The sequence below is a fragment of the Lepisma saccharinum genome, assembly GCF_977018435.1.
Source record: "Lepisma saccharinum chromosome 12 unlocalized genomic scaffold, izLepSacc3.1 SUPER_12_unloc_1, whole genome shotgun sequence".
Taxonomy (NCBI): domain Eukaryota; kingdom Metazoa; phylum Arthropoda; class Insecta; order Zygentoma; family Lepismatidae; genus Lepisma; species Lepisma saccharinum.
The window spans coordinates 1169306-1181835 of NW_028142891.1; positions in this window are offsets into that span (position 1 = coordinate 1169306).

The following is a 12530-nucleotide window of genomic DNA, read 5'->3' on the forward strand; positions in this document are numbered from 1 at the left end:
CCATTCTTCCTACCAGTCTGCTCACAGTGACAGATAGTTGCTTCACTTCGCACATAATAGCTTCATTCGAGCTTTTTACCTGGAGCATAACCTGCTTCAGTTCGAAAAGTTCGCTCTGGACATCAACGTTGTTACGTGGGCCTGGATTCTGCTCAATTCCGCTTATAAGCAATAGCGTTAACACCACCAATCCATATGCGACGTAGCACGTATTTCTCCGTAAATCACTTCCTACTTTGCCTTGGGAGCCTGATCGCCAAGCAGCTCGGAAGAGGCCGATCGCCTGCCGCCACTGCATCACCGAGATCCCCATCTCGTTCCACTTGACTGGCCGCTGGAGACAAACGAAAACATGTCCACTCGCTTTCACTTTATGTCGAGTAAATGATCATTATAATGTTATAACTTCCTTGACATCGGCGTTTTCTTGCAGCTACTATTGCGAGCATTGTAAGAAAAAATTCGGCTCTGTAACAGAACATAAAGATAGTCTGGGAAAATGCAATAAATGTTTTGCATCTCATGAAATGTCTAATGAGTTAAGAAAGTGCCTTGAATGTAATAGAGACTTCCATGGTGCTGAGTGCTTTGAAAATCATAGAAAAAACCTAAAAATGGAAAAAGTATATGCATGAAAATTTCCCAATGTTTCTCTTGTCTGAAAGTTATATTCGTGGCTAAGAGAAAAACCCAACATGTTTGTGGGGAGATATTTTGCAGAACTTGTAAGAGACATTATCCAAGTGGTCATCAGTGTTACATACAGAAATCTACACCACCCCAAGATAAGAAGCCATTTATTTTAATTTTTTACGATCTAGAGTGTACTCAAGATACTCAATTTGATGGTTATGCCGATGGAAATGAACATCAACCAAAACTCTGTGTCATACAGCAAGTATGTAATAATTGTATATGCAATTCAGACGTGTCTGTCTCCTGCAGTACTTGTGGCAATAGGCAGCACATATTCAGCAATTCACCAGTTGAAGAAATGTTGTCTTACATCAAAAACCTACCACACAAATTTAATATTTTCTTCATATGCCATAATATGAGGGGATACGATAGTCATTTCCTCCCCAGAACAATGATCACAAAATTCAATGTCTACCCGGAGATCATAATGAATGGGTCAAAAATTTTGTTGATGCAGATAGGTCACATTAAATTCCTCGATTCATTGAATTTTCTTCCTATGCCACTTGCAAGTTTACCGAAAGCATTCGACCTACCACCTGAAAATAAGAAAGGATTTTACCCTGTTAATAGATCTTACAGAGGTGAACTACCTGATATGGAATATTACTCCCCCGATCAAATTGATCCAAAAATGAGAGAGGATTTTCTGAAGTGGTACAGAGAACAAAAGAAGAATAATTATGTGTTTGACACTGAACAAGAGTTGATACAGTATTGCATAAGTGATGTGGAAATACTGCGATTAGCCTGTCTGAAATTCAGGGAGTCTTTCTACGCAGAAACTGGGATTGATGTATGGAGGGAAGGAGTCACAATATCCGGAGTGTGTAATCTATTATTCCGGAATTGGAATTGAGTTAAAATTTCTGGGTGCGTCGGCACTTAAGGCCATTTCGCACCCTTCTATGTATACGGGAAAATATCCCTTATCTAAAATTCTGAGTGAGAGCTTAAAGAAGGGGTGTAAAGAACCCCTTGGGGAAAACTAAAAGTGGAAGGTTGTAAAAAGACCTGCACGAGACAAACACAACACATTAAAAAGTCAGAACGAACTAAAAACCTCCTTACAGACGGTGGAAGAGTCCAGCTCTTCGCAAAAAACTAAAAACATGTGATAAAATACTGCTGTCATCACCCAAGAGGGATGACAAACAGCCGGAAAGGTTAAAAGTCTGCCGGAGGGAAGCAAGATCGACACATTCAACGAGAATGTGTCGGATGTTTAAAATAACATTACAAGCACGACACAACGGAGGGTCCAGCCCTTGGAGCAGGAGACCATGCGTTAGACGACTGTGTCCTATACGCATGCGGGTAAGAATAACTTCTTCTCGCCGAGAGGGACGGGATGAGGAACGCCAAGCACCTATGGTGGGCTTAACAGCGTGAAGGTTGTTCCCCGTTTCCGTATCCCACTCGACCTGCCAAGTGTCAAGAAGGCGACAACGGAACACGTTCTGCAGGTCGCTAGCAGGCAAAAGGTGGACGAGAACATAGCCGTCTGCATCAGCAGACTTGGCGGCAGCATCAGCTGCTTCGTTCCCCTGGATGCCCACGTGGCTAGGGACCCAACAGAAGTGTACATCCGCACTGGCAGATAAAGACACAAGCCGTCTAAATATGCGTTGCGCTACCGGATGCCGGGAATACGGCGAATCCAGAGACTGCAACACGCTGGTCGAATCACAGCACACAAGGACTTTCTTCAGACCATTGACGTCTGCAAAGTCCAGTGCCTTTAGAATGGCGCACAACTCTGCCATATAGATGGAACAGGCAGGATGTAGCGAGAAACTGGAACTTTGAGTGTCTAGGACGAAGACGCAACCAACTGATTCGACTGTCTTGGACCCATCCGTGTAAAACACATTAAAATCGGGGTGCTTCGCACGAAGTTCTAAAAACCTTTGCTGGTATACAACCATTGATGTTTCTGACTTTGCAAGGGCAGTCAGAGAATAATCGATAGAAGGTGCAGGAAACTCCCAGGTCGGGAGAGGCGGAATGAGTGGAGAGACACCAAGTGCTGACAGGATCTCGTCTGCACGAACGCCAAATGGTCTAGTGACACTAGGGTGGAGCCGGTACCTTGCCAGCCTGCTCTCGTCTGAGATGGTGTCAAATGAAGGATGTGAAGGCATCGAGCGAGGATGGAGGAAGTAGTTCACTAAACGGCGGCTCAGATGTCTCTACGTACAAACTGGCGACTGGACTGGTCTGAAAGGCACCAGAACACACACGTATACCAGCATTGTGGACGGTGTCTAGGATGTGAAGTCTAGATGGGCGGGCAGAAGAATACACAACACATCCATAATCAAGCTTCGACCTGATAAGGGCACGGTACAGGCGAAGCAGTACCGTCCTATCAGCACACCAGGAAGTGTGAGATAAAACACGTAAAAGGTTGAGAACTCGAAGACAAGAGAACTTTAACTGGCGAAGGTGAGGTAGCCACGTTAACTTCTTATCGAAAATGAGGCCCAGGAAGCGGACCTCATTCACGAAGCACAGGGGACTTCCCCATGTACAGGTCAGGATCGAAATGACATGTACGCTGACGACAAAAGTGAACACACACGGATTTCTCGGATGAGAAGGTGAAACCTGTTTGGGAGGACCACTCAACCAAACTGTTTATCGTCAGTTGGAGTTGACGAGAAGCTGACGCGAGATTCCGTGTGCGACAAAAGGTCGTGAGGTCGTCTGCATAGAGGAGGCCATGTACAGGGGAAAGAATGGGGTGTAAGGGGTGACCTTCCACGTAGTACACCCAAATGTCAACCTCACTTCCACGTTAGTACACCCTGGACTGAAGACTAACGTGGCTCTGGCCACTGCCCTATGGCCAGTATAATTTTGTTTGTGTTGTCCGGTGTTTTGTACTTATTTGTGCTGAGTGTTCTTTGCAGCCTCGGCTTTTAACGAATGTCAGAACATTTTAATATTTTATGATTTTAATTAAGCAACGTTAGAGTTGTTATATGAAACGGTAAGTGGCTGGACCCCGTATAGTGTGACGGGTGCAAAATAGCCTTAGTGCTGACGCACCCAAAATTTTAAAATCAAAAACAGGGGAAAGAATGTTTGCCATAACACTGTTCACTGCTTCAAAGAGTCACACCTTAAACGCTGCCCTGTTGGCAATAAAGTACGCCAGATGGCCATGCACGCCCCAAGAATGGAGCTGCTTTAGGATGCCAAAGCGCCACGTTGTGTCATACGCCTTTTGGAGGTCAAAGAAGACTGAAACTAAATGTTCCTTGTTGAGGAATGCATCCTGAATATGTGTTTCCTGCTTCACCAGATGGTCCAGTGTGGAACGGTTGGAGCGAAAACCACATTGAAAATTACTTATCAAGCAGTTTTCCTCGAAAAACCAGGTGAGACGCTTGTTGATCATGCGTTCCATCAACTTGCACACACAGCTAGTTAAGGCAATAGGCCTATAACTCGATTTGATTTGAATTTAAAATTTTGGGTGCATCAGCACTAAGGCTATTTTGCACCCGTCACATTATACGGGGTCCAGCCCCTTATTGTTACACAGAACAACTCTAACGTTGTATAACTAAAATCATAAAATATTAAAATGTTCTAACTTTCGTTAAAAGCTGAGGCTGTAAAGGAGCACTCTGCACAAATAAAAACAAAACACAGGACAACACGAACAAAATTATACTGGCCATGGGGCCAGTCGCCAGAGCCTCGTTAGTCTGCAGTCCAGGGTGTACTACGTGGAAGTGAGGTTGACTATTGGGTTCACTATGTGGAAGGAGCACACCTTACACCCCGCCTATAACTCGAGGCTGCGGTGCGTTGTTTACCTGGCTTCAGGATGGGAACGATAATTGTTTCTTTCCAGGAGGAAGGGAAAGAGTCTTCCAACCAAAGCCTGTTGAATACCGCCAAAAGGAAATTTTTGGCTCCAATGGGCAGATGACGAAGCATCTCATAGTGGATCTTGTCCACTCCAGGAGCTGTATTCTTTGAATCTCGAAGCGCCTGATCGAACTCCCGTTCAGTGAATGGAGAGTTGTATGGCTCGGTGTTATAATTTCGAAAAACTAGAGGGCGTCGTACCTGACGGTCCTTCTCACGGCAGAAACGTGGTTCATAATTTTCAGAGCTAGTCGCATCAGAAAACTGCGTGGACAATATATTAACTATGTCTCCGGAATCTGTGTACAACGTCCCATCGTGCTCCAGAGCGCTCAGAGGAGTAGATACACACCCCTGGATGCGACGTACTTTGGTCCAAACGGCTTTCGACGAACCCTGCTTTGTCAGAGAAGACACGTATTGGACCCAGCACGCCTTCCTACTGGATCGGATGAGCCGACGGGCACGGGCATGCTTAATTCGGAACTGCTCGAGATTTGCGGCAGTGTGGTTCCTATTAAATCGATCTAGGGCACGATTGCGGTCACTGATCTCCGCAGTCCACCAGGGGACTGGGCGTCGCCTCGCAGGTCCACTGGGATGTGGAATGGAGGTGCATGCAGCATCATGCACTCTTGACACAAATATATCTAAGGCGTCGATTGGTGGTAAAGTCGACGCAAGATCGACTTCAAGGTCCACTGCACACTCAAAGGCACCCCAGTCGGCCCGACTGAGATGCCCGTGAGGGTGTTGTTCACGTGAGTGCTGAAGATGTTCCAGAGTAAGAAAGAGTGGGAAGTAATCACTCTCACAGAGATCAGGACGAACGCTCCAAGATGTGGTAGGAGCAAGGCTGGGACTGCAGAAGGACAAGTCCAACGCAGAGTATGTGCCTGAGGAAGGACTGAAATATGTGGGAGTCCCATCATTCAGCAACGTTAAAGCTGATCCCTCACGGAATTGATCTACAATTTGACCCCGGGGCTCTGTACGAACGGAGCCCCACAAACAATGGTAGGAATTAACATCACCCAAGAGAACTACAGGAGACGGAAGTTGTTCGAATATAGAAAGGAGGTCCTCAATAGAGAATTGTTCCTCCCTTGTGATGTAGACACAGCACACAGATATTGGCTGCGGTAGATGGACCCGCACGGCGACAGCTTGGAGGGGGGTGGTGAGAAAGATTGGCGTTGATTGATTGATTGATTGATTTAAAATTGTTTGGGTGCGTCGGCACTTAAGGCCATTTTGCACCCTTCTATGTATACGGGGAAATAGCCCCTTATCTAAAATTCTGACTCAAAATTAAAAAAGGGGTGTAAATAGCCCCTTAGGAAAAAATAAAAGTGCAGGTTGTAAAAAGACCTGCACGATACAAACACAACACATTAAAAAGTCAGAACAAACAAACTAAAAACCTCCTTACAGACGGTGGAAGAGTCCAGCTCTTCGTAATTCGCATTTGATAAAATATTCTGTCATCACCCAAGAGGGATGACAAACAGCCGGAAAGGTTAAAAGTCTGCTGGAGGTAAGCAAGATCGACACATTCAACGAGAATGTGTCGAATGCTTAAAATAACATTTCAGACACGACATAACGGAGGGTCCAGGCCTTGTAGCAAGTGACTATGCGTAAGACGGCTGTGTCCTAGACGCATGCGGGTTAGAATGACTTCTCGCCGAGAGGTACGGGACGAGGAACGCCAAGCACATGTGGTGGGCTTAATAGCGTGAAGCTTGTTCCCCGTTTCCGTATCCCACTCGGCCTGCCAAGTGTCTAGAAGGCGACAACGGAACATGTTCTGCAGGTCGCTAGCTGGCAAAAGGTGGACGAGAACATGGCCGTCTGCATCAGCAGACTTGGAGGCAGCATCAGCTGCTTCGTTCCCCTGAATGTCCACGTGGCTAGGGACCCAACAGAAGTGTACATCCGCACTGGCAGATAAGGACGCAAGCCGTCTGAATATTCGTTGCGCTACCGGATGCCGGGAATACGGCGAATCCGGGGTCTGCAACACGGTGGTCGAATCACAGCACACAAGGACTTTCTTCAGACCATTGACGTCTGCAAAGTCCAGTGCCTTTATAATGGCGTATAACTCTGTCGTAAAGATGGAACACGCAGGATGAAGCGAGTAACTGGAACTTTGAGAGTCTAGGACGAAGGCGCAACCAACTGATTCCACTGTCTTGGACCCATCCGTGTAAAACACATTAAAATTGGGGTGCTTCTCACGAAAACCGTTCTAAAAACCGTTGCTGGTATACAACCATTGGTGTTTCTGCTTTTGGAAGAGCAGTTAGAGAAAAATCGATGGAAGGTGCAGGAAACTCCCAGGTCGGGAGAGGCGGAATGAGTGAAGAGACGCCAGGAAGGTCACTGTCAACACCAAGTGCTGACAGGATCTCGTCTGCACGAACACCAAATGGTCTAGTGACACTAGTGTGGAGCCGATACCTTTCCAGCCTATCCTCGTCTGAGATGGTGTCAAATGAAGGATGTGAAGGCATCGAGCGAAGATGGAGGAAGTAGTTCACTACCAGCCGCTGTCTTCGCAGAGACAGCGACGACTCAGATTCCTCTACGTACAAACTGGCGACTTGACTGGTACGAAAGGCACCAGAGCAAACTCGTATACCAGCATGGTGGACGGTGTCTAGGATGCGAAGTCTAGATAAGCGGGCAGAAGAATACGCAACACATCCATAATCAAGCTTCGACCTGATGCGTGCACGGTACAGGCGAAGCAGTACCGTCCTGTCAGCACCCCAGGAAGTGTGAGATAAAACACGTACAAGGTTGAGAACTCGAAGACAAGAGAATTTTATCTGGCGAAGGTGAGGTAGCCTTGTTAATTTCTTATCGAAAATGAGGCCCAGGAAGCGGACCTCATTCACGAAGCACAGGGGAGATTTCCCCATGTACAGGTCAGGATCGAAATGACATGTACGTTGACGACAAAAGTGAACAAACACGGATTTCTCGGATGAGAAGGTGAGACCTGTTTGGGAGGACCACTCAACCAAACGGTTTATCGTCAGTTGGAGTTGACGAGAAGCTTACGCGAGATTCCGTGAGCGACAAAAGATCGTGAGGTCGTCTACATACAGAAGACCATGTACAGGGGCAACAATGCTTGCCATAACACTGTTCACTGCTATGGCAAACAGAGTCACACTTAATACGCTGCCCTGCGGGACACCGTTCTCTTGTTCGTGAAGATCCGAAAAGGAGTTCCCAACACGTACGCGGAAAAAATGATGTGATAAAAAGTTTTGAATGAAGTACGCCATATGGCCACGCACGCCCCAAGAATGGAGCTGCTTGATGATGCTAAAGCGCCACGTTGTGTCATATGCTTTTTGGAGGTCAAAGAAAACTGCAACTAAATGTTCCTTGTTGAGGAATGCATCCTGAATGTGTGTTTCCAGCTTAACCAGATGGTCCAGTGTGGAACGGTTGGAGCGAGAACCACATTGAAAATTACTTATCAATGAGTTTTCCTCCAAAAACCAGGCGAGACGCTTGTTGATCATGCGTTCCATCAACTTGCACACACAGCTAGTTAAGGCAATAGGCCTATAACTCGAGGCTGCAGTGCGTTGTTTACCTGGTTTCAGGATGGGAACAATAATAGCTTCTTTCCAGGAAGTGGGGAAAGAGTCCTCCAACCAAAGCCTGTTGAATACCGTCAAAAGAAAATTTCTTTCGCCAATGGGCAGATGACGAAGCATCTCATAGTGGATCATGTCCACTCCAGGAGCTGTATTCTTAGAATTTCGAAGCGCCTGATCGAACTCCCGTTCAGTGAATGGAGAGTTGTATGGCTCGGTGTTATGACTTCGAAAATCTAGACGGCGTCGTTCCTGACGGTCCTTCTCACGGCGGAAACGTGGTTCATAATTTTCAGAGCTAGATGCATCAGAAAACTGCGTGGCCAAGATATTAGCTATGTCTCCGGAATCTGCGTACAACGTCCCATAGTGCTCGAGAGCACTCAGAGGGTACATGCACCCCCCCTGGAAGCGACGTACTTTGGTCCAAACGGCTTTCGACGAAGCCTGCTTCGTCAGAGAAGACACGGGGTGTAAGGGGTGATCTTCCACGTAGTACACCCAAATGTCAACCTCACTTCCACGTAGTGCACCCTGGACTAGAGACTAACGAGGCTCTGGCGACTGGCACTATGGCCAGTATAATTTTGTGTGTGTTGTCCTGTTTTTGTCCTTGTGTGTGCTGAGTGCCCATCTACAGCCTCAGCTTTTAACAGAAGTCAGAATATTTTACGATTTTTAGTTATGCAACGTTAGAGTTGTTATTTGTACTGATAAGGGGCTGGCCCCCGTATAATGTGACGGGAGCAAAATAGCCTAAGTGCTGACGCTCCCACAATTTTAAAATCAAATTCAAATTCAATTCAGAGAAGACACGTATTGGACCCAGCACGTCTTCTTACTGGCTCGAATGAGCAGACAGGCACGGGCACGTTTAATGCGGAACTGCTCGAGGTTTGCGGCAGTGTGGTTTCTATTGAATCGATCTAGGGCATGATTGCGCTCCTTAATGGCTGCACCGATATCCGCAGTCCACCATGGGACTGGGCGTCGCCTCGCAGGTCCACTGGGATGTGGAATGTAGGTGCGTGCTGCATCATGCACTATTGACACAAATACATCTAAGGCGTCGATTGGTGGCAAAGTTGACGCTAGATCGACTTCAAGGTCCACTGCACGCTCGAAGGCAACCCAGTCGGCCGGACTGAGATGCCAGTGAGGGTGTTCTTCACTAGAGTGCTGAAGGTGTTCGAAAGTTAGAAGGAGTGGGAAGTGATCACTCCCACAGAGATCAGGGTGAACGCTCCAAGATGTGGTAGGAGCAAGGCTGGGACTGCAGAAGGACAAGTCCAACGCAGAGTATGTGCCTGAGGAAGGACTGAAATATGTGGGAGTCCCATCATTCAGCAACGTTAAACCTGATACCTCACGGAATTGATCTACAATTTGACCCCGGGGTTCTGTACGAACGGAGCCCCATAAACGATGGTAGGAATTAAAATCGCCCAAAAGAACTACAGGAGACGGAAGTTGTTCGAATATACAAAGGAGGTCCTGAAGAGAGAATCGCTCCTCCCTTGTGATGTAGAGACAGCACACAGATATTGGCTGTGGTAGATGGACCCGCACGGCGACAGCTTGGAGGGGGGTGGTGAGAAAGATTGGTGTTGAGTGGATGGTATCTCGAACACCGATTGCAACACCACCGTGTGCACGACGACCCTCAGGAAGCTTGTCGGTGCGGTAAAGCGTGTATCCGTTCAGAATCACTGATTCATTTGGACGATAATGTGTCTCTTGGAGACATATGATGGCAGGGTCAAATTCAGATATCAAGATTTGCAGTTCCTCGAGATGAGTACGGAAACCGTTAAGGTTCCATTGGAGTCAATAAGCCATAGCTGGAGGTAGTATAGTTACCTTTTGAGGCGTACTCTATTTCTAGGCCCTGTCACCTTGATAAATTCCTCATCCGCGGCTTCGTCCTGTATCATGTCCTCGGGTAAGGACACAGAGGGCGAAGGGGATGAAGAAGGGGGAGTGGGGGCGGGTGCTTTGAGCGCCCGCCGGGCAGCTTTCAGCTGCACCTTAAGTTTCAGGGTGGTGGCTGTCACCCTGACTGGAGAGCTACTGGACTTCAGAAAGTATTCTTTGGAATGCACCTGCTTTAACTTTTTCTCTGTGGAGCGAGGTGTGGTTGCTGGTTTCCTCGAAGCAGGACGAGCTACTACGGGAAGCGTTGTTGTTTGGGTTGACACGTCGCTGGTTTGTATACCTACACTGCGACGGGTAAGAGCAGCTGCTGCAACTCTAGCGAATGGCACAGGTAAAGTGGTGCGTATGCTTTCACGGAGACTTTGTTTTGCTTCACCAGCAGAGATTTTCTCTGTGACGACCAACTCTCTTATTTTCTTCTCTTGTTGGAAAGAGGGGCAGTCGCGATGCCAGACTGGGTGCTCGCCTTGGCAGTTAATGCATTTGGGACCAGAAGAACAAGGTTCGGTCCCATGATCAGGCAGACTACACTTACCACAAAGGGCGGTAGTGGCCTTGCAGGAAGGCTGAGTGTGCCCAAAATGCTGGCTTTTGAAACACCGCATCGGGTTAGGGATGTACGGCCGGACTTTGAGTCTCAAAGATCCAGCCCGTACAATATCTGGGAGAGTGGTCGTTTGGAAGGTCAAAATAGTGGAAGCAGTTGGAACAAGTTCTCCGGACTTTCGTGTCTTGATTCGCTGCACTGCGTTGACATGTTGGTCTGAAAGTGCTTCAAGAATCTCTTCCTCCTCAGCATTTAGCAGATCCCAGTGGCGAATCACACCTTTACTACTGTTAAGTTGACGATGGGGTTCAACATTAACAGGGAAGTCGCCCAAAGATCTTAGCTTTAGAAGATTGTTGGTCTGGCGATCTGTGCTGGTCTGGATCAGTAGACTCCCGTTTCGCAGCTTCTTTATATCTGGAACATCTGAACCAGCGGCGTAGTCTAGCTGTTTCTTGATGAGAAATGGTGACAAGTCCTTCAATGTAGCAGCTCCATGTTTCTTCGATGTTGTTCCAGATTCATAGTCGGTCTTCTCAACAATACTGATAACAAGGTAACGTGGAACGTTACTTGTCTTTTCCACTAATTGAAGCGGGCTCGAAGGCCGTGCTCGTTTTGGGGGTTTCCCCCCGTTTGAGTTGTTTTTTGTACCCATATACAAAATTGTTTTATTGTGGAGGGTCCATAAATTGTCGCCTCGACATGCCGTCTATGCCGAGGAAGGCCTACCCCCAAAAATGGAGGCTACTCGAGGACCAAACCGAAATCCCCGAGGCCACGTTCGCGACTGCACCTACCCCTGCAGCCAACACTGTCCCATCGGCACGTGCAACTCACACCTTGGGATAGGGTTTTTTTTATCGAGGTTGTCTCCTCTAGCAGGACCCTTAGTTATAGGGAGGTCAAAGATATGGAGATGAATAACGTGATGGAATGGTGAAAGCGTGAGATATGGATGTGAAGAATGAGTGAAATGATGAGATTAAAATGACCTCCCTACCTTACTTAATAGGGAGGTCAAAGATATGGAGATGAATGACGTGATGGAATGGTGAAAAACGTGAGATATAGATATGAAGAATGGGTGAAATGATGAGATGAAATTGGCCTCCCTACTAAGCCCCCTCGCCCCGTCAAGGGATTGGCGTCGAGTGGATGTTATCTCGAACACCGATTGCAACACCACCGTGTGCAAGACGACCCTCAGGAAGCTTGTCGGTGCGGTAAAGCGTGTATCCGTTCAGAATCACTGATTCATTTGGACGATAATGTGTCTCTTGGAGACATATGATGGCAGGGTCAAATTCAGATATTAGAATTTGCAGTTCCTCGAGATGTGTACGGAAACCGTTAAGTTTCCATTGGAGACAATAAGCAATAGCTGTAGGTATGGTTGTTTCCTTTTAAGGCGTACTCTATTTCTAGGCCCTGTCACCTTGATGAATTCTTCATCCGCGGCTTCTTCTTGTATCATGTCCTCGGGTAAGGACACAGAGGGCGAAGGGGATGAAGAAGGGGGAGCGGGGGCGGGTGCCTAGAGCGCCCGCCGGGCAGCTTTTAGCTGCGCCTTAAGTTTCAAGGTGGTGGCTGCCACCCTGACTGGAGAGCTACTGGACTTCAGCAAGTATTCTTTATTGTGTACCTGCTTAAACTTTATCTCTGTGGAGCGAGGAGTGGTTGCTGGTTTCCTCGAAGCAGGACAAGCTACTACGGGAAGTGTTGTTGTTTGCGTGGACATGTCGCTGGTTTGTACACCTACACTGCGACAGGTAAGAGCAGCTGCAGCAACTGTAGCGAATGGCACAGGTAAAGTGGTGCGTATGCTTTCACGGAGACGT